This window comes from Panthera pardus, unplaced genomic scaffold, assembly GCF_024362965.1.
Source record: "Panthera pardus isolate Hobbes unplaced genomic scaffold, ASM2436296v1 HiC_scaffold_2, whole genome shotgun sequence".
Classification (NCBI taxonomy): domain Eukaryota; kingdom Metazoa; phylum Chordata; class Mammalia; order Carnivora; family Felidae; genus Panthera; species Panthera pardus.
This window is the reverse complement of record NW_026526765.1, coordinates 120,432,581-120,455,624: the sequence shown is the minus strand read 5'-3', so window position 1 is coordinate 120,455,624 and position 23,044 is coordinate 120,432,581. Positions and strand designations below refer to the sequence as shown.

At 46.0% G+C, this 23,044-nt stretch overlaps 1 protein-coding gene and 1 long non-coding RNA gene across 4 annotated transcripts in view; one reads left to right on the top strand and one right to left on the bottom strand.

Annotated features, from left to right (window-relative positions):
- FGF1 (fibroblast growth factor 1) overlaps nucleotides 1–18,883 on the bottom strand; it is a 68,877-nt gene extending 49,994 nt beyond the window's left edge. Inside the window, exon 1 of the mRNA XM_019424557.2 lies at nucleotides 18,823–18,883. The gene's annotated coding sequence lies outside the window, so the exon portion shown is untranslated. The remainder of the gene's footprint in view (nucleotides 1–18,822) is intronic.
- Nucleotides 1–23,044, top strand: part of LOC109252230 (uncharacterized) — a 340,134-nt gene that overhangs the window by 298,033 nt on the left and 19,057 nt on the right. For 2 of the 3 annotated variants that reach the window (XR_008423863.1, XR_002073893.2), the window contains exon 6: nucleotides 13,803–16,716. The exons of the other annotated variant lie outside the window; for it this stretch is intronic. This is a non-coding gene — a long non-coding RNA (uncharacterized LOC109252230). Of the gene's footprint in view, nucleotides 1–13,802; nucleotides 16,717–23,044 lie in introns of those variants that run through there. 3 annotated transcript variants of the gene reach the window in all.

Genomic DNA, 23,044 nt, shown 5'->3' with positions numbered 1-23,044 from the left:
TTCCTGCCTGAGAAAGCAAACTTTCTGTGTATGTTGGACTGTGGGGTTCTGAACTGCCTTTGGCGGATGTGGAAGGAGTTGAGGCCCCCCAGGCTAGAGAAAGTGGAATCAGAACCAGGATTCTACTCGGAGCTCAGTCCTAGAAATGGACCTTCTAATTTCTAGCTACGTAACATTCATTTTTGAATGTTACCCATATGGTAGATGGTGAAATAAATCTCTGCTAATAAATTAAGTGGTTATATAATAAATGATCAGGTTAATCATTATGTTAGACTTCTTTCAGGTAATGTTTACCAGTTAGAAATATTAGTAAATGATAAAAAACCAAGTCGTCCTTAAAGAACCAGGCACTTTGGGGTACCTGGGTGGCCCAGTTGGTTAAGCGTCCAACTCTTGATTTCAGCTCAGGTCAAGCTCAAACGGGTCCGTGGGTTTGAGCCCTGCATCGGGCTCAAAGCTGACAGTGCAGAGCTTGCTTGGGATTCTCTCTCTCACCCTCTCTCTGTCCCTTCCCTGCTCATGTTCTCTCTCTCTCAAAATAAATAAACTTAAAAAAAAAAATAAACAGGCACTTTCACATACACTGTATCCAGTGCCTTCCAGCAAACCCCATGTTATCTTATTTGAACAAATTAGTTGCATTCCATACCATGCTCTACTCTGTGAACTGATTTTCACTTAGTAGATTTGCAAAATTGAATACGGTGATACAATTCTTCCTTGAGAAAAAGGATGAAATCAAGACAATAACAATTATTTCAGCGATGAAGAATGATTTTAAAAGACAGTACTACATATATATGCATTGGAAAGTGAGAGTACAAATTACACAAACACACACACACACACCACAACACAACACAACACAAATATGTGCACACACCCCCAAATGCGACAACAGCCATCATTGACTGGTAAGGTTACAGATGATTTTTTTTCTTCCTTATATTTTCCACATTTCCCTAACTTTTTATAAGTAGCATGTATTATTTGTATAATTGGAGAAATTTCTATTTTGGAAATCCACTAAAAATGCTACATATACCTCTTGCTGTAGTCTAGGGGTCCATACCTTGAGTTATTGCTGCAAGTTCCTCACTCGATGCACCTTCTAGGAAAATAGACCTTTTTCCCTTGAGATAAAATTTGAAAATTTCTCAGTAGGGAGCAATTGCTAAACCTAAGATTCAAAATGGCACCCAGGGGATAGGTGTAGCTAAGGGACTAGGCTTACAATACCTTATGACATATTGAGCATAGAAAAAAAAGAATTTCTCCTTCTAGAAACAGGACCATTTTTCTGCATCTGACCTTTCTGTCTTTGTGGCCCCTGTTAGGAGACTCTAGTTACGGGAAAGCAGATCTACATTTGCACCCCAGCTCCACAGTCTGCTAACCATGGGACCTTGGCCAAGTCACGTATCATCTTTGTGCCTCTGTCTGTCTGTAAACGAATAGGCTTATTTTGAGGATTAAATGAATTAATGCAAGTGAGCTCATGTTAGCACAAACAGTAAATGTTGGCTATTACCATTATCTCCTTGGCTTGTCTCAGGCATCTTGTCCAACTATTATATGGAGAACATTTTTCTGATTTAGCTGGTTTTTATAATTTCAAGGCATCCTTTGAGAACCAGGGCCTTCCAGAATGGCCCCAGGAACCCTCAGAAAAGGGGAAGGCTTAAAATGTAGTTCTTCCTTACCTGCTGGCACAGGGCTTGTTTCCCCACAGAAGCTTCACCGTCTGGTTGAGCAGCAAACTTCACTCACTAAGGAAGCCCCTGGGAGCCTGGCTGCCTGGCCCCATCGCCTGCTTCCCTCAATAAGCCAGCACGCTCTTTAAACTGTTCCTTTTGGTGTCTCTGACTCAGACTATCTTAGATCATTCTGAGACAGGCTTCTCCTCCTTCCCTGCTTCTACCTGCTGTCCTGGACATTTGTCATGCCTTTGACTGCCCAGTATCTACAGCCACATGCTCAATTTGAGGGATTACCACACACACACACACACACACACACACACACAGCGTCTTGGTCTGGCCTGTCCCTTCCTGTGATATTGGACCACCATGCCTTCCCAGTGATTCTTTGGGCAACTCCACGTTCTCTGAGTTCTCTTCCTGTTTATTTACAGTCAAAATCGATTTTGGTTGCTTACAATTAAGAAGCCTAGCCAGCTCCTACTTTGGCATAAATCCTTCAGCTGTTAGTGCCCCAAACTCTCTGAGCTTCTCATGCTATGGCATTTCTTACACCCTACTGGTTATGACATATTATTATAAGTGTCTGCCCATCTTCCCCAGATTGTTAGCTCCCTGAGGACGAGGACTAAAGCCATCTAGATCCCTGCAGTATCTCTATCATGGAACAGAGTACCTAGTCCGTAGTAGGACCTCAGCAAATGCCACATGAATGAGCAAGCACCAAAACCATACCACCTAGGTGGGGACCAGAATAACTACAGTAGTTCCACTTGAAGAATCAGTTAACTTGCCAGCTTTCTGATAACCTGGCACCATTCCCAGTCTTATTCTAGGGGAAGCCAGATTTCCTTTAGGCTTTGGCAAGGAAGAGCATATTCCAGCAGCATCTTGAGTGGGAGGGTGCGAAGTTGGCCGCGTCTTAAAGTGGGTGAGTAATCCCCCAGGCAGCGCTTAGCTTTAAACTCTGGCTTATAACGTGGTCATCTCCTGAAGCTCCCAGCTTAAAACGGAAAGTGGCATTACTCATGGTGAAGAGCAGACAATAAGAAAACATTTAGGTGGGGCCCGACACAATGGAGTGAGTATTCCCTGATGATGGATGAGAGCATCTCTGCCCTCAGCACCCTCAGCCCCGGCAGACCGCTCAGTCATAGCAGGGCTTTTGAACTACACCTCCAACTTAGCTCACCACTCAGTACTTTGCTCTTTGGGGTGTTGGGAGACACTGTGTTTCTCAGCCTACAGCAGGCTTGGTGGGAGGAAATGCCCCCGAATCCATATCAGCAGGTGATATAAAGCGGTGGTTACCAACATAGGCTTCAGCATTCACCAGACCTGGGTCCGAATCCCAGCTCATCTACTCTAGCTCCGTGACCCTGAGTAGGTTATTTAACCTCTCTGATCCTCAGGTTCCTCACCTGTAAAATGGGTTAGATCATAGTACCTACTATGGGTCATGGGAAAAGTAAATCAGACCATCTGTATAAAGTTTTTTATCACAATGCCTGGCATATAATCCGCACTCAGTAGATGATCACTGCCAGTACCAATAATGTTCTTTTACCCTTTCCCTCCACCAGCCTCCATTACTTCTCCATCCTTTCTGGTTTTTTCTCTGTTAATCTCACTCAGCCTCCATGCGCTTCTTCCAGGAGTGGTCCCTTACCTCGGGCACCCTCTGAGCTCAGGCCACACCGCAGCCTCCCTTTCATGGTCACTACACTCCATTACTGTCTTGTTTTTCCCTCACTTTCTTGGTGTCTGTCAGGTTGTATACTGAGAACCCACTACCCAATATCTGAGCCGTCATTGTCTCTTCCCCAGTTCAGAATCCATGACCTGGCATGCCGTGAGGCAGAATGCACTATAATAAATCAATCTGAATATAATGGAGCCTCATGGACAGATTGGGCAAGAGGTTATAAACTAATCCGGGCTCAACACCAGTTTCCAGTGCCCTAGCATAATAGACACGCACCCACGAAAAGCAAAGTGGACTACAGGCCGGTTTTACCAACTTAGGCTTTGGGCAGCATTGGTGATAATTATGAAGGTAGTTTTTTGTTTTTTTTTGTTTTTTTTTTTTTCTTGGAAAAGAACATACCACCAGCTTTTCCAATAATAGGCCTCTTCAGTGAGTTCATAAATTAGATTCAGATTTTTTTTTAAAGGATTTACTCTTGGCCTAAAGCATGCATTACTATTTAGAGATAAATGATGGCATAATGTGTCAAGACTTTTAACACTGAACTAGGTGGTTCTATAACCAATGATGCAGAGACTCCACAATCATCAGTTCCTCCAGGGTTAAGAAAACTGTCACCTTTGATCACTGATGACTAGATTAACCTCAGGTGATCCTCTCAGGACATGTCTTAATCATTCTTTTATTCGACACATTTAATGGGTAGCCTTCTGTGTGCTGAGCACATTTCTGGATAACATGGAGGATATGGTAAAGAATAGGAGGCAAGCCTTGCCTCCCAGGAATTTACCGCCCAGCTGGGGAGGTAAACACACACAAGTAACTCATGGGGGGAGAAATGTGACAGATGTCACAAATAAGGCATCAGGTTTTATGGGAGTTCCCAGGAGGCACAGATTACTGATGACAGCGATATCAGGGAGCAGTAGTTACTTGGGACAGTATGTATGTGGGACTAGGGTCTCAAAAGGCCAAGATTGAAGGCACACAGGACAGAGGATACAGCATACAGCATGGGCAAGGAACAGAGTTAGGAAAATGAGGTGAGAAGCGGAATGAGAACCCTTGGAGTTAGGGGTGGCTCATCTATAATGGGTTCTTGGAGGCAGGGAGTAAGGCAAGAAAGACAGTGTAGCCAGATCTTATATCTCACTTCCTGTGCAGTATCTCCACTCGCATGTCCAATAATTATCTTAAACTTAGGATGACCCAGAAAGAGCAGTTAATTTCCCCTACGTCGTCCCTCAGCCTTTCTTTTTCAAGGATTTCAGATCTAAGTAAACGTCCCCAGTGTCTCAGCCAAAAAGCAGAGAAGCCTTTTCTGTATCTCCTTCCCCAAGGTCTATGATTTCTCGCTCCAAGCTCTATCCTCCGTCTGACTTCTTCTATCTTCTCCGTTACTACCACTGTGTTCCAAGCCATCGTTTCTCACCTGCCTCCTGTTTTAACCCTTGGCTTCCTACAGCAGCTTGCTTACGTGAGATTTTACCACCTTGCTTGGGTAAAACCCTCCGGCGTCTTCCAAAACACGGTGCCCCACAGGCTCATGATCAGGACTTACCCCTTGTCACCGCTCCCTCCTTGTTCTTTGAGCCCCACCTACACCACCAGCTATCCTCTCTTCCTTGAGCTCACCAAGTGGATCTTCCACAGCAGATTTGCATTTTCTGTTTCCTCCCCCAGAACGCTGTTCCCTCAGCCTGAAATGCTTCTCTTTCCTTACGCCTTTACGCGTCAGCTTGCTCATGGTTCACAGCTCAGCTCAGATGTCACCTTGGCACAAGGGCCTCCTTTGCTGACCCTCCTAAAGCAAACAGCCCCTTCTCAGTTTTTCTCTACTCAGAACGCCAGCTTTTTCCTTTATAGCGCTTATGTGAAATGCTCTCTAATACCGATGTTTGTTTTTCCGTTTTATCACCACCACTCCTACGACCATGTAAGCTCCATGGGGGCTTTGTCTTAGCACTGTCCCTTCAGTCCTTAGCACAATCCTAGCCCGCAAAGCTACTTAATAGTTATTCATGGAATGCAGGGGGTCTGGGCCACACACCCAGAAATTCTGATTCATTTGTCTGGGCTGGGGCCAGGCAAAAGAAGAGTTAATTAATTTGAATCTTTTAACCGCAGGCATATTTTTTAACCACGTTATACCTACCATGATCCCCAGGTAGTTCTAAGTTTAAGACAGAGTTGAGACCCTGGTCTTGAGAATGGAAATCTCGCTAGCATCTTACTATTCATGGTGGGGTCCTTGGACCAGCAGCACAGGCTTCACACCGTTACTTGTTAAAGATGCAGCATCTCAGGCCCCACCCCAGACTTAGAGAACTAGAATCTGCAGTTTAATGAGATACCCCAGGTGACTTGTATGCATATTAAATATAAGAAGCACTGACCTAGCAGAAATACAGAATTCCCGAGGATTAAGTGCTTTGAATTTGGCAGGGTGAGGTTGTTATATCTGTAGGACATTGAGGTGGGCTTGTCGCTAAGACCATTGGGAAGGTGTTTCTGAAGCCCCAGAATGAGAATTTAAGAGGAAGTGGGTATCTTCACCAAAATGCTCTTTGAGGGTTGGCGTGTAGGGGCTTGGTGAGGTCATCCGGGGAGAGAAGAACAAGAGACAAGAGAAGACAGGGGTGATGGGCCACAGGAGAGCCCCAGGATGGCACGAGAGGAGGGGAGCTGAGGCGTGGAAGTGAGAAAAGAAAGAGACTGATGAGGAATGCTTCTAAATTAAGTCAGGACAAGGGACAAGGTCAACCAATGTATCAGCTGTGCAGAAACATCAGGGGACATAGTCCAAGAAATAACCATGAGTTCTGTCTGCAGAGATGGGTGGATGGGGGAGCCACGAGAGGGGAGGAGAGGCTTGCACCAGTGCGAGGAGCTGGAAGCAGTGAGCCCACACCACCCTCCCGGCAACAACCGTGGTCCCACCAAAAGAAAATTCACGTCTCGAGGGAGTAGGAAGGGAGAGAAGCTTTTCTTGAATGAGAATGAGAGACCTGAGAATGTTTGTCAAGAAGAAGAAACCTGCAGGCAAAGGGACCGAAACGACTGCAGATCCAAAGAGAATTTAATTGATAAGGCCAGGCGTGCAGCGCGTAGGAGACAATCAGATGAAGAAATGTAGACTACACTCCTGTGCGTGTTAACACGGAGACCGACCTAGGCGGGTGCCAGGGAAAATAATAGGCTGCCTTCGGTGAAAGAAGCTGGGTGAGCATGGAAAGGCAGGGGCAGCTTTCTTTTCAGTTTAAGAAATAAGAACTGAGAAGTAAAACTAGGGAGAAAACACCTGTGTGCACTCTAGCCAGACTTCACCAATGTTAACATTTTCTCAAATATGTCAGATCTTTTCTATGCATGAGATAAGACATTGGAGAGAAAGTTGAAGTTCCCTCTCTTTCCTTTTTGCATAATATTTGTCTCTTCCTGTGAGGCAGCTACTATTATGAGCTTAGGGTGTGTGTAATGCCCACAAACAGTGTGCTGCCTGGTTCTGCAGTTGGCTTTTCTCCACTCAACAGGATATCTGAGATCTATCCACTTGGACACACCCATGCAGATACATCAACAGATGTTATAGGAGTAAATTCTATAAGTAAGCTCTGATCTTACAAATGGCCGCCACTGTAAGTGCATATATTCTGTAGGGACAGACATTTATGCTAGTTTTTCACTGCTGCTGCGAACACCCTTGCATATGAAGAGGTGTATTTTTTACTGTCGTTTCTTTTGAACTTTCTGAAGTTTTTACCATGTGTATTTTGAACAGGTGTTTGAAATAAGAAAAATTCGTTTTCCTTAAAAACCTGCAGATTAGTGTTTCTCAAAGTATGATCCAGGGGATGCCAAAATTAGAATTACATGGGACATTTGTCATAAATGCGGATCCCTGGGCCCGGCCTCAGATCTACTGGTTCTACACTATAATAATTCTCCCTAGGAGATTCTCAGGCATTCTCCAGTTTGGGAAGTTTCAGAGAGACAGACGGTTCCTCTGAGAGGGGATGGGGGTGAAGAGAGGTATGCAAGGAAAAGAATGGAGAATAACACTGATTGACAGCTCCTTTGTGCCAGGCACTGTGCTAGGAAATGATATTTGGAGTGGCAGGGAAGGGGAAATCCATGGGGATTTATCAAGATAATACATGTAGGAAGTTCAGAAGTTCGGCAAAGGTGACCACGGCAGTTAAAAATAGGCTCTGGAGGGGTGTCTGGGGGGCTCAGTCGGTTAAGCATCTGACTTCAGCTCAGGTCATGATCTCACAGTTGTTGGGTTCGAGCCTCACGTTGAGCTCTGTGCTGACAGCTCAGAGCCTGGAGCCTGCTTCTGATTCTGTGTCTCCCTCTCTCTCTGCCCCTCCCCTGCTCATACTCTGTCTCTCTCTCTCTCTCTCTCTCAAAAATAAATAAACATTAGGGGCGCCTGGGTGGCTCAGTTGGTTAAGCATCCGACTTCGGCTCAGGTCATGATCTCATGGTTCGTGGGTTCAAGCCCCGCATTGGGCTCTGTGCTGACAGCTCGGAGCCTGGAGCCTGCTTCCGATTCTGTGTCTCCCTCTCTCTCTGCCCCTTCCCTGCTCACCCTCTGTCTCTCTCTGTCTCTCAAAAATAAATAAACATTAAAAATTTTTTTTTAAAAGGCTGTGGAGTCCACCACTTAGTGTCTGTGTGCCCTTGGGAAGTCACACAACCTCTCTGAGCTTTAGTTTCCTCATCTGCAATATATAATAGTACCTGACTGAAGAATTTTATGAAGATCAAATGATTTAAGGCACGTAACCTGCTTAACCTAGAATTTGAAACTTTTTAGGTGGCCACCGAATGAGGACAGTAGTGGTGAGTGCAGAAGTTTAATCCCCCTTCGTAATCCATACGTACACATCTCATAGTTTGGGTCATAGCCCATTTTTGAAACTACAGCTGAGGTTTATAGTATCCAGATGCTGCTTTCCTGTCACATGGATGGAGATCTTCAATATGTGGTCCTCAGCCACTCTCTTCTTCTCATGGGGAAATATGATTAACACGTACAATCAGCTGTAAGACGCCGGTTCTAGAAATGTATCAAAGTGGAAACTGGGGAGTCCCTGTGTTGTTTGAGGTGGGGGGCTGGGTCCGAAGGGTAAAGATTTTAAACTCTAAGTGTAAATATATACCTTAACATGCACATGCCCCCTCATAGCGTGCACATGGCCCAAAATGATCCCCGTGGAGGAGGAGAGTGTATGTCGACACAGGGGCAGTGGTAACACAGCAGTAGCTACCCCTCTGCTACCCCTCTTCCCAAGAAGCACCTTTCCAATAGGGCCAGTGGCTGGAGGGCGAAGGAACCAGAGCAGAGGAAAAGTCTGCAAGGGTTTGGTCGGAGGGGGTGGGAGGGAGGCTCTGGTCTGCAGACAAGGAACAGAGAACGATGACCCAGGGTGGCCACTACCTTTCCTTCCTGTGTCTCGGTTCACCTTTCTCCTGTGACGTGCCTCAGCCCCCGCAAGCCCAAATCTACCATCACAACAGCCAGGGGACAGTGCTCAGGATCCTTGGCTTAGAGTTCACATACAGAGGTCTGAGTCCCAGCTCTGCCTCTTAGGATCTGTGTCACTTAACTCTTTTTTTTTTTTTTTTAATAGGCTTTAGGTTTGTGGGGTTTTTTTTAATTTTTTTTTTTAACATTTATTTATTTTTGAGACAGAGAGAGACAGAACATGAGCAGGGGAGGGTCAGAGAAGGAGGGAGACACAGAATCAGAAACAGGCTCCAGGCTCTGAGCTGTCAGCACAGAGCCCGACGCGGGGCTCGAACTCACAGACCACGACATCATGACTTGAGCCGAAGTCAGCCGCTTAACCGACTGAGCCACCCAGGCGCCCCTAGGCTTTAGGTTTTAAAAGCAGTTGTTAGGTTCACAGCAAAATTAGGAGGAAAGTGCAGAGGGTTTCTACTTGCCCCTCCCCACACATGGCACAGTCTCCCTTGTTAGCAACATTCCCACCTGAGTGGTACATTTGTTACAGTGATAAATCTACCCTGACGCATCATAGTCTGCCGAAGTCCATAGTCTGTAACAGGCTCACTCTTGGTGCTGGGCATTCTGTGGGTTTGGGCAAATATATGATGACAGGTGGGTATCTGCCGCCACTGGAGTATCAGACGGAATCGTTTCACTCCCCTAAAAATCTTCTGTGCTCTGTCTATTCATTCCCTTCCCCCCAGCCTCCTGGAAACCACCGATCATTGTGCTGTGTCTTTACTTTTGCCTTTTCCAGAGTGTTGTAGAGTTGGAATCATATAATGTGTAGCCTTTATAGATTGGCTTCTTTCATTCCATAACATGCATGGAAGGCTTCTCCGCATCTTTTCCTGGCTTGATAGCTCATTTTTTTTAAATTTTAATGTATATTTTTGAAAGGGGGGAGGGGCAAAGAGAGAGGGGGACAGAGGATCCAAGCAGGCTCTGTGCTGACAGCAGCAAGCCCAATGTGGGGCTCAAACTCATGAACCAAGACATCATGACCTGAGCCAAAGTCGGATGCTCAACTGACTGAGCCATCCAGGTGCCCTGATGGCTCATTTCTCTTGAGTGCTGAATCATATTCTAAGATGTGGACATACTACCTTCTCTTAGCCTCAGTCTACAGGGCTCTGGGTAGCAGAGGCTGAGAGAATTCATAATAATGATAAGCATGAATGTTCTAAGTGCTCGATACCACCCACTCTGCTGAATGCCTCTTTCTGCCCTACCTTACCTCATCCTTCCTAAAACTTGTCACATAGGTCTTAGGAACAACCGCCCGCCCCTTCCCTTACAGATGAAGACAGTAAAGCTTAGGGGAAATAAATCATTGGTCAAGGCCACAGATCCAGGAAGGGAACCGTCTGGAATTCGAACCCAAATGTTCTGACTCCAGGTTTTAGTATTGAGGCTATAACCTTCCAGGAAGATTCTTGCCAGTGTTTGGCACATAGAGAAAAACGTGTCACCAAACTTATTATTGTTACAATTTTTGCAGCAGAGCCACTTAAATTGGAAGGTCACGGTTCTTTTCTAAAGAGAAATATGAGGCACTGGGTGGGGGTGGGGGGGCGGTCAGAAACTTCCTCATGCCTCACAAGCCTGGAACCAGAACTAAAAGCCATGGTTAATGGAGGCTCTGAGTTGCTCCGAAGAGAGTACTGGTGGGTTTTTTTTTAAGGTATCATCTCCTGAGCATTTACCAGATAGGTTATCCCATCCAATGCTACAACAACCCATTTTAGGAAACAGAAGAGCCCAGGAGACTCAGCTCTGCTCATCATCCACCCCTGAAGCTTCTCCCGTGTTTTCTGCCCCACCCCGCCCCCACCTCCCCGCTCCCCACCGCAGCCTGGCCAACATTTGCAGCTCCGGGCGTGCGTCACGGCACAGAGGCAGCCCGGGAACGTCTGGGTCTGACCGGTGTCTGGCCTGAGGTGTGGGTGCCTTGGCAGCCGGCTCCAGCTCTTCCTCATCTTCCTGGTCACAGTACCCACTGGCCCCCGGCACCCTCTGCCGGGGCACACCTGCTCACTCCCTGTCCCCTCCACTTCCTTCTGCCCTGGATTTCCAGACAGAGTCAAAAATGGGTCCACATCAAATAAGATTTGTTTGCTCTCAGTGTAATTTTCCATTTATAGACAGCTTTCTCTCAGGAGGCACTGTCCTCCTTCCTCTGTCTCGGTTTTTTCTGGGTATTTGAGGATAAACTGCGTTGTTTTTAAGCCCTGCGGTCAGCAGCCCAGCCGGTCGTTCATTCAGAATGTCTCCAGAGAGCCTGCAGTTGTTACCCTTATAGGATTTATGCTAATTTCTGTGGCCTCTGAGATCTCTGTGGAGCTGGGGCCACATAGCCGGTGTGTAGCGTTAAAAAGAAATACCCGGTTGGGGCCAGCAGGGTCCTCATCCACAGGCTCATCCTGGTGCGACGATGAGGATGAGAAGACAACAGAAAGAACAGCTGCTGCTTAGAGCATACTCCTCCAGGTGCTAAATGGGATTCGCTTCTTCCTCTGACGTATAAGTGCTGCTCTGACCCCACGATACAGATGAGGACGTGGGCAGATAGAAGCCAGGGCCGTGGCTGACCTCTCTGGCCCAGCCACCCCACACGCCCCTCCCAGCCCTGGTCTCTAGCCATACCAGCTTCGGTCTGGTCCCTTGGATCACCATGTTCTCCCACCACAGTTCCTTTGCACACGCTCTTCCCCTTGCCTGGGCCACTTTCTCCTCCACTGTGCGCCGAATCCTCCCTGACCCATCTTTCAGATCTCAACTGCAAATTCTTCAAGGATGCCCTACTGCCTCCCCCCGCCCCCCGCCAGCAAGATGCTCCATTAAAGTTCAGATAGCCCTGCCTGCCTCTGCTCAAGGGTACTGGTCTGGACTGAAATCCTACTTTTACTTGTGCAATTTTCTGGTTAACATCTGGCTCCCTCTCCGGACCCTTAGTCCACGAGAGCAGGGGCTTGAAAGTGCTACCTTGTACATAATTCCACCACTACGCTTCGCAGGCCGGACTGAAACAATTTATTGATTCATTTTTCTCATCCCTTGGTCTGTGAATTTCCTGAGGGCAGCGTCCAGGTCTTTTTCTAACACGGTGCTCAGCTCAGTAAATATTTGGTGAGTTGAATTGAATGGACGGGATTTAATGGAACAGTGTAAGTGGAGAAAGGGCGCCTGAAAACTCAGAACTCAGAGCCCACAAAATACCGTCATTCTGAATCCACCCCCCACTCTTGGAAATCTGGAGCGATGTTAGAGAGAAGGTTAGCTTTTTAAAAAAAAACCAAGTTGCCTTGTAATTTGGATTGTGGCATAGAGGGAGCCATGACTCTCCCAAAGAAGCATCGTATTACAGTCCTAAAGCCAAGAGAGGTGAGGAAGAAAGCACATCTGCCTCTCAGAGGTTCATCCGAAGTTTAGAAAAAGTCGGAGCGGAAATAACTAGTGGACTCTCACTGGAAGCTGTGCTGGGATTTGGCTCCTTACGGCCCTCGGCCTTGCGTCATTTCCTTATCTCTCTTGGGGGACCTCGCCTGGCTTCTTCCCCACTGACTGACTTTGACTCTGTAAATGTTGTGGTCTGGTTGCATTGGAAGCACCCCCATCTTTGGGGCTGGCCCTTACCAGGCGCTGATGTCCTTTGGTCTGGCAAATGGGTCCTAGGGTTTCCATACCTGAGAGACTGGGTTGGGGAGCGGGGGAAAGAGAACAAACAGGGCTTCTCTTCTGTCTGGGGGATGAGGAGGGCGAGGGGCGGTCTGTGGGTTACAGGCCTGGTGCTCACCCAGCAGAGTTTTATGAAGATAAGTGCCAGGTAACCGCAGGCTCCCACATCCAAGCGGGGCCCAGCCTCAGCCCTACCCACCCCAGCTCCAAGGAAAAGAGCAGCTATTTGGAAAAGCTGCTTTCATCCTGCCTCCTCCTTCCTATCGTAACAGATCATAAGCCTGTTCTTCCGAGGGCTGAATAGCCCCTTTTAAGATGTTAGAAACCTTTTCTGAGTAAGAGGATTAACTTAGTTGAATTTAATAGTAGTAGCACATGATAGATTAACAGTAACGTGAAAGAACAGTGAGGCTCCAGTGACCCATTATGACGTTGGCTCGTGGACTGCCAAGCATTTTGCAATAAAAACGCCGACTAGTTATCACAAAGGATGAATTAAAGGGACACTACCCTCCGTTGTCCCCCACTGTGAACGTGCTCCTAGCAGGCTCCCTGGCAGGTACGTAAACTTTGCTTTGCAAATATCTGTTAAACTAATTCCGGGATTTACTGAGTGAGGCTAACTTAAGGTTCTGACAGTTTTCCAGAGTGGGACAGAAAGCCTTCATTTTAAACATAGTTTGCTCCAACATTTTTGGTAATGGCACATAGAACTATTTGCCATTCTCCTTTAGCTTCTAGACTTAGTTCCCACTCATCCAAAATTTTGAATGTATTCCTGAGAGTTAACAAGTTAAGTGGATTCCCTCTGGCGCAAATCAGATCAAAGGAGGGTGTTTTTGTTTTTTTAAATAGCAATCAAAGAGTCATTTTTAAAGAGGAGACAGAATCCTATGTAACCTGAAAATATAGCACAAATATTGAAAGCGAACATCTTGGGGTTCCAGTGGCTGAGGTAGGAGAAAGATACGGTGAAGTTGGAAATGGAGATTAGAGCCAGGTTTCCAAACTGAAAATCAGATTGAAAATCTGACTGCCTTTGGTGGGCTGGGCCCCAGATGGTGCCATGGAACCCTAGGTCCAGAAGAGGGCGCTCTGAACTAAGTGTGCCAACGCCGTGGTAAAATCGCGAATCTCTAGAAGAGACTGGTTATACTTGTCTTTCCTTTTTTCTACGTTTTTGTGTTGTCTGTAGGCATAAGAGAGAGAGTTTTCATCCCCTGTGCCAACGAATCATCTCCTGAAAGTATTACTAAACTGAGGATTTCACAGATTGAATACCAAACCCCAAGAGGATCATCATGTTTAAAAAAATCTTTTTAATGGCCTTCAACCTTTGGTCTCCCGAAAATCTGTGAACAAATTTCCCACACCATGGACTCTTTCACTATGTCTAAATGGTCCCTCAGGAATTGGTGTATTCTTTGAATATCGACCCTACACGTAGAAAATGGATGGTCAAATCAAGCAGGGTGGACTTACTTGATGTTTCTGAGGGTTACGTGTCTGTGTTCCATATTTATCAAGTGAATGAATGAAAGGTACCGATCTGTGTGAGTGTGGTACTTACCCACAGCATCCTGATTACCAAGGAAGCTGTATCTTTGTCAGCTTTAAAGCCTAAAAGATACTTTAAAGCCTTGTTTCCATTTATCAACTCCTTTGGAAATAGTTTCTTCCCTACAGTTTTTATTCCCAGGCCCTGAGGGAAGAGCAGACAGTTTCAACAAGTACTTGGAGGAGACGGCATACCATGTGCAGGCTCTGTCGCTGGCAAATTCGATATTAAGAATTTGTCCTATGGCAGGACTCATACCAGTACCCAGAGGCCAATGCGTGAGGTTCACAGCAGCGTTGTTAATAATAGCAGGAATTTGGAAAGCATGTGCCCCAGTAATGGAATGATAAATTATACAGCCAAGCAAATACCAGGCGGCCATAAAAAAGAGAGCTAGACATAAATGTACATAGATGAGTGGGGGGAAAAGGAAGCCCTAGAACAATATATGTGGAATTATTCTATAACTGATTTTTAAATGTTTTTTTATTCTGAGAGAGAGAAAGAGGGACAGAGCGTGAGCAGAGAAGGGACAGAGAGAGGGGGAGAGAGAATCCCAAGCAGGCTTTGCACCGTCAGCACAGAGCTCGACTCAGGGCTCAATCTCACGAACCGTGAGATCATGACCTGAGCCAAAACCAAGAGTGGGACGCTTAACTGACCAAACCCCAAGGGCCACCCAGGTGCCCCTGAATTTTAAAATTATGTGTGTATCTGTAGATACAGGGCTAGAAACCTGAAAACCTGATGAGCTCTAGAAAATGGGGTGGGGTGGGTAAGGAGGAACTCACATTTTATTTTGCTTTTGCAGGTATTTTTCTAACTTAAAGGAAAAACCAATAACATCTTTAAAGCCCTCTGAAAAGAGGGCAAAAATGCTATCCACTCAGTCCTTTCCTACAGCTCCCAAACTCGCTAAATCCATCCTCCTGGAGAATGCTTCCCATGCCCCCCACCCCCCGCCCACTTCTGCCCTGAGTCCTGTTGCTTCCTGCAGGCCCAGGCATCCCAAAGGATGCCAGAGCCCCAACACCTCACAGTCCCCCCTGGGCCTCTGGAGTCCTCCTTCCACCTCACTCTTCTATCCAAAGTGCCTGTGATCTCCTCCAACACCAGGGTAGCACACTTGTGACCCATGAGCCAGATGTGGCCTAAGGCTATATAGTTTGCTAGAGCCGCATATTTGGTTGTGTTTATTCTTAATCGATTTGATGCTTACTACTTGGGAAGTTTCACTTAGAATTCCTGTTCTCTGTCTTCTCTTCAACCACCAGAAGATCTGGCCCACTACACCCACCTTCCCACGTGGCTAGAATTAAGTGTCAGCCTGACCCAGGGTCTCCACTGCTCTGTCTTGTGGAATCTCCTGGCCCTGCGGGCAGGAGAGCTTTTCATTCCATTTTAGACCCTTCTCCTCTATCTAGTTTCAACAACAGCACCAGCTTCTAGATCTTCTTCTTTCTCTTTAGCTGTCCTTGTTCAGCATCCTGTCCTGGCTTCCTCTCCGTTAGCCATCTTTTGAAGTCCAGCATTCCTCAGGGGTCCATCATTGGTATATATGCTCTCCTTGTCTCCCTGAGTATCCTGTCTTCCTCAGGTTCCACTCATGTCTCCAAAATCCCAAATTGCCTCTGCCTTAATTAATGACAGTATAGTGGTTATAAAGTAACCCAAACCACAGACCTTAGTCATACTCCCTTTCCCTCACTACCCACAGGCCTCTCCTAATGATTTGACCTAACTATTCCTTACGTTGTCCTTCCTTTCCTTCCCTGCCATCATTGTCTTGAGTCAGGCCAGCAAAATCTTGACCCCTTATCCAAGGCAATTGCTTCTAATTTTTCCCTCTGTAGCTTATTCCTCTTAACTCATGCACGACACCTCCAGCCTTGTCCTTTCAAACCACAAATCTGATTGGGCCTCACACTTCCTCAAATGTGCTTCATGATTCTTCACTGCCTACAGGCCAAAGTTCAAACTTCTTAGCTTGGCATTCAAGGCTCTTTATGATCTGGTTTCAGCCTTTATTCATTCAGGCAACAAACTGAGCACCCATGATTTGTCAGGCCTTGAAGATACTTTTGTGAAAATAAGTCGTGGTCCCTGCCCTTATGGGACCACATTGTAACTGAGTCCTTATAGACTCCCCACCCTCAACATGCACCACACACATTAAAGGACAAGGAAAAATTCAATACCAAGGAACTAAGAGAATAAAGAGTAAATCCAACTTTAGAATAAATGGTCAGGCAAGACTCCTTGAGGAGATGACATTTAACCTGAAGGGAGAAAAGATTCTAAACAAAATCCCTCCTTCTCATTCTGGCCTCTCTTCACTCCCTTTTCCTGTCTACTCTGCACTCCACGCAGGCTCAACCATCATCTAGTACTTGTATACATTGTCCTTGGGGGTGCTTCTGCCCTAACTGTGATCTTCTCAATGAGAACAGTTCAAACTGGGTCCCCAGTTGTTCATTTGGGTCCCCAGTGCCTGGCATGTAGTAGGCTCAATAACTGTGAGATGAAAAACTGGATGGATGGATGGATGGATGGATGGGTAACTGGAGGGATAGGTGAGTGGGTGGGTGAATGGATGGGTAAATGGATGGACAGATACATGGGTGGGGGGTGGGTGGATGGGTGGGTAGATGATGGATAGTTAGGTGGATGGATGGAAGGATAGATGGGTGAGTAAAAACACATGCTTTAAGCTGAACTGAGTCTATTGTCTTTGGGGGATAATTTTATAACCAACAAAGCTAAGGCTTTGACTTTGCAGGAGTTGGTTTGTGCTAGAGAAGAGTGACTAAAAAGAATTCTCACTCAGGTTCTCTACCACTTTAGTTACATGTCAGTTTTTCTATCTACTCATCCTTATTATTGTGAAATGGGCAAGTCTTTTTTGAATTGAAGTATAGTTGACATGCAATAATATATTAGTTTTAGGCATACAACGTAGTGATTCAACAATTACATGTGTTACAAAAGGCCCACCATAATAAGTGTAATTACCATCTGTCACCATATAAAGTTAATGTAATATTATTCACTATATTCTGGGAAAACATTTTTTCCTTAGAAATTAAGAAAACAATAACATTTTACATTTTTCCTTCAATAAACAGCTCTTAACCAGATCTTGTTTCAATTCTAAGGGAATTTTTTAAGGCAGGAAAATGAGAGGCAATATACACTGTGCTTAAACGTCCAGCCTATGCAGCTAGATCCCTGTGTTCAAATACTGGTCCAGCCACTCCCCACAGTAGATCCTGGGAAACCTCACCAAGCCCTCAATGTCTTTACCTGTAAAATATGACTAATAACAGTACCTATTCTCAGAGGGTGGCTGGGAGGATTCAATGACACGTATAAGAGCAGAGCACCTGAAACAAAGTTAGGACTCAAAACCTGGGAGGTGCCGCTGTCACAGGACTGATGTTTCTTTAGCTCAGCCCATCCAAATGCCTCCAAAAGCTTCTAAGAGAATCCTAGCCAAAGACGACAAAGGACATGCACTTCAAGCTATTTTTCTGGTTGAAGAAAAGAAATTCTCTTCCTCATACGCTCCCTGGCTCCATAGCAGGCCCACAGAAGTGGCCACAGACACAACGCACAACAGGCTTCATTCGTATTCTGAACATCTCCCTGCTCCCACTGCCCTACATTAGCCTGGTTCAAGGCTGTGCTAACTGGCCATAAACAGGTCCAGGTGGCAGGTCACACAGTATGGCTGTAGTTTCTCTCCATTTGCCTGTAATCTGGGCTTCCTCACAAGACCTTAGCTCTTAGGTGGCTGAAAAACAGTTCAGTCTTGTCCAGTATAAGAATTTAAACAGTCCTGGGGCACCTAGGTGGCTTGGTCAGTTGAGCATCCAATTGTTGATGCCAACTCAGGTCATGATGTCATGGTTCTTGGGGTCAAGCCCCACGTCAGACTCTGTTCTGACAGCCTGGAGACTGCTTGGGATTCTCTCTCTCCCTCTCTCTCTGCCCCTCCCCTGCTCATGCGCTCGCTCTCTCTCTCTCTCTCTCTCTCTCTCAAAATAAATAAATAATCTTAAAAAAAAAAAAAAGATTTTAAGCAGTCCTGTTAGGCACTACTCTGCCCCTGAGATTCCCTCCCCTTTGGCCGCCCTCCCACTGCTTTTGGAAGTATCATCTAGCAGTAAGAGGAGTGGAGGTCCCTGAGTCTCTCACTGGAAGAGCTGAGACACTCATTCATAGGCCTCTGGGACCCAAGGTCTCAGCGTGGAACCCTTTGCCTGCCCTATCACTGCCTACTCACCGCCTTTACGGCTCAAGTTGAGGTCCTGGTCTCTCTTGTTGCAGTCAGAACTCAGGGAGGCTCCTTGGCTGACCAGCTCCTGTTGGCCATGGGCTCCTTGTTTCCCTAGCCAGGAGGTCTCCCCCTGGCCCCACAGCCGGGTCACCCCACAGTGGCCTCTGGCTGTCATCTCAGCATCTGCATCATGCAGGAATCACAGGAGATACAGAGTATGAACTACGCCCACTTGCCCCTGGATCATACTCACCCATACTCTCAACCCTCCAGCCCTCCCCATGTTACAGGGCCAGCCATCCTACGCTCGGCTCATCAGGATGTTTCCACGGGCAAGCCACCTCCACCCCGCATTCCCCCACACGCACACACACACACCTTCTTTTCCACCTCCATCTTCGGATGCTCCCGTGGCAGATGGCATCCCCTACACAGTGGTAGAAACACCACGATCTGTCCACCAGACTGCTGTGTTAAATGGGAGCTCAAGCAATTTTGCAAGTCTTCTCTTCACAAATCTTGGCAGCTGAGCTGACTGTCCTCTTTATTCTCTGTTCCCTTTTCCTTCTCTGGCGCTGTGTGACAGGTCCCCTGACCCAGGCTCTGGGCAAGGAGACTCCAAGTGGAGCATGGTTTAAAGGCAGCAGGATGGGGTGGGAGGGATCAAGATACATAGCTTCATATTTGCCTTATTTTCTCCCTCAGGCAGCCATGCCTCTCCCAGGCCTACCATAGCTAAAGGAATCATTGTCCTTCAAGGCATTTTCCTTTGTTTCATTCATGCATGTGTTCATTCAACAACCGTGATTGAGCTCCTGACATGCAGGCACTGTGCCGAGAACCAGGTCAGTAGCTGCCTCACGGACGTAATGTAAATACACTTGAACTCTTTGAACGACATGGGGTTAAACTGTGCAGGTCCACTTATATGTGGATTTTTCCACATATGTTTTCTCTTCCTTATGATGTTCTTATTAGCATGTTCTTTTCTCTAGCTTAGTTAATTGTAAGAATACAGTAGATAACATACAAAATGTGCATTGACTCTTTACATTATCATTCAGGCTCCCAGTCTACAGTATGCTATTAGTAGTTAAGTTTTGGGGGAATCAAAAGTTATACATGGATTTTCAACTGCATGGGAGGTCAGCCCATGTTCAAGTGTCAACTGTATTCTCCTCATGTGAAAAGATGCTCAACATCATTAGCCATGAGGGAAATGTGGATTAAAACTACAATGTGATACTATTTCACATCTGCTAGAACGGCTGCAATCAAAAGATGGTTAATAACAAATGTTGGCAAAGATGTGGGGGAATCGGAGCCCTCTTCCATTGCTGATGGAAATGTAAAATTGGTATAGCCACTTTGGAAACCAGTTTGACAGTTCCTCGAGTGGTCACCCATAGGGTTACCATATGAAAGTACAATCCCACTCCTAGGGATATACCCAAGAGAAATGAAACATACGTTCATACAGAAACATGTACACTAATGTTCATAGCAGCATTATTCATAAAGCCAAAAGGTAGAAACAACACAAATGGCCTTCAAATGATGAATAGAGAAACAAAATGTGGTATGTCCATACGATGGAATATTACGGGGCTGTAAAAAGGAAGGAAGTACTGATAACATGCTATAACATGAGTGAACCTTGAAGACGTTATGCTGTGTGAAAGAAGCTGCCACGCAGTACTATATTTTGTGTGATTCATTTGTATGAAGTGTCCAGAGTAGGCAAATCCATACAGGCAGAAAGTAGATTGGTGGTTGCCAGGGGCTGGGAGGGGGTAGAATGGCGAGTGATTGCTTCATAGGGGTGGGTTATTTTTAGTGTGGTGAGTGTCCTGAAATTATTTAATGGCAATAGTTGCACAACTCTGTGAATATAGTGAAAGCCATTGCATCGAACACTTGAAGTGAGTAAATTGTGTGGTATGTAAATTGTATCTCAAGAAAGCTGTTAAAAGATGTTCTCATCTCTCTAACTGAATGTCTTTTCCAGTTCCTTAGCTCTCCTAGGACAAATATGAATTCAACTTCCAGTTATTTTAGGACTTTTTCCAACACACTTTTTAGATCCAGTGTTAGGTAGCTAGACATCTATTTAATGATTTTTATTTATTTTTTTAGGTTGATTTGTTTTTAGAGGGAAAGAGAGAGAGAGCACAAGCAGGAGAGAGGGGCAGAGGGACAGTAGAAGAGGGAGAGGAAGAGGCAAAGAGAGAGAGAGAGGGAGAGAGAGAAAGAATCTTAAGCAGGCTCCACGCTCAGCATGGAGCCCAACTCAGGGCTCAAGTCTACAACCATGAGATAATGACCTGAGCTATAGTCAAGGGTCAGACCCTCAAGTGACTGAGCCACCCAGGTGCCCCTATTTAATGATTTTTAAACTGTTATTTCCCATTAGAAAGTAAGTTCCAAGAGAGCAGGAACTTTTGTTTTGTTGGTTGTTACATCCACCATGTTTAACCTGTTCCATGTCATGGAACTCACATACCAAATGGACACAAAATCCCAGCTAGGCATGAGATGACTGCTATAGGCATCATTCACTCAGGACATGTCTACTGCAGCCTCATGGTGTATGGAGTGAATGAATGAAACACACATGTCTCTGCCCTGGGGGAGCTTGAAGCAAAGGAAACCTGTCCTCAGCAGGTCTAGCACTTTGATCAAATCTGAAAACAAGTAATATCTAATATTCACTGGAGGTTTACATACACAGAAAGTGGGGATTTTGTTAAAGTTGCCCTTACTGGGGCTTTGTGGGCATTTAGGCTGAGCTGAGACAGTCATGCAAAGAAAAAGAAGACAGATTCTAAAGGATTGGGGGTGAGTGAGAAGAAGGTCAGGCGAGACAAAAAGAAAACGGCATTTTCCAGTGCATTTGCTGGTTCCAAGGAGCAATTCCAAGCTGTGATTTTAAGTTCTTGTTGAGGTGGAGGGTAGTATTGAGAAAGGGGAAAGTGCCAAGTACCATCCTTCATGTCCAGTGTCGGGAAGTCTTCGAGAAGAGATATGAAGGGAAAGAGTGACTCAGTGGCTGGGAGGGGAGGGAACAAGGGTGTTTCAAAGGGATGGGGAAGATTTCATTACCGTACAACAGCCTTCTTCGCAATGGAAAATTATGGGAAGGATAACCAAGGGGTCAAGATACAGGGCGAGAAGATATACAATGATGACACAGTTTGGAACCCGAGAGGCGGGCTTGTAGATATGCAGCCCATGGTGGGTGATGGAGGTCTTGGGGTCAAAAATTAAAGCAAGAAAACTCATCCAGTTGACTTTTCCTACACATACGACCTCCTCATTCCACCTCTGTCTTGCCCCATGTTTTCTTTTTTAAATTTTTTTAATGTTCATTATTTTTGAGAGAGAAAGACAGAGAGCAAGCAGGGAAGGGGCAGAGAGAGAGGGAGACAGAATCGGAAGCAGGCTCCAGGCTCTGAGCGGTCAGCACGGGAAGGGGCAGAGAGAGAGGGAGACAGAATCGGAAGCAGGCTCCAGGCTCTGAGCGGTCAGCACAGAGCCAGATGCGGGGCTCGAGCTCACAGACCGTGATATCATGACCTGAGCTGTAGTCGGCCACCCAACCGACTGAGCCACCCAGGCGCTCCGACCCCCATGTTTTCATTTTAATACACAGGGTTTCTAGAAAACCTGTAATGAGAAGGAGATGTGAAACAGGGCTAGGAACTGACTGAGACATGAACATGGCTCTTGCACAAGGCAAGGCAGGGTCAGAGAGTTTAGACACTTCAAGAGATGGGAGGAGACAAGGAAGATGTGGGCAGAATAAAGTTCAGGGTCAAGGATGACGCCACAGAATCCAGAGCAAATTGCTAACTAGAGCTTGGGGAGAAGGAAAGATGGGTCAGAGATAGAACCAAGACCCAGGAGGCTTATGAGCTAGAAAATAAAGATCTTGGAGGATCTTCCTAAAGGGGTTGGCTTTACAACTAGAAGTTGTAAGTTTACAACTGACTTTACAACTAGAAGACACACTCCCGGAGTTCAGGGAAGCTTGAGAATTAGAGTGAACCCAGGCACAGATGAATGAGGTGAGGTTTTCTTTATTCTTGAGGTCAGTTGCCTCTATTGTGTTTTTGATTTGCCCAGCTGTCCACCCACCAGGAAGACCAGATGACAAAGATAACCCATCTCCTTCAGAGGCCATCTCGCCTGCTGATCAAGGGCAGGGACTTTGGCCCAGGATGCTGCCCAGGCTCTGTGGCTCCCTGGCTCTGTGTCACTGAACATGCACACTGGCTGCACCACACTGAACCCTGTGCCTCGTCTGTAAAAGCAGGGGTGAGAAGAAAGGACTGTTATTGAGATGAAACGAGATAGTAGAGGCAAAGCTCCTAGCAGTATGGCACCTAGAATGCTTCCCAAGCCTCAGAGGCACTTTTCTGTGGGTGTTTTACCACCTCTAAAATCAGGAAGTACAGCATTTTTTTTTCACAGTTGTATGTAAAATGATGGTGTATGATTCAGTTTACGGTGTCTTAAATTTGATGAAATAGGGAAGTAGACATCCAGTAAAAGGCAGTTGTGGTGTTTTATGGTTATTCTACCTGTGCTAGATTCATGG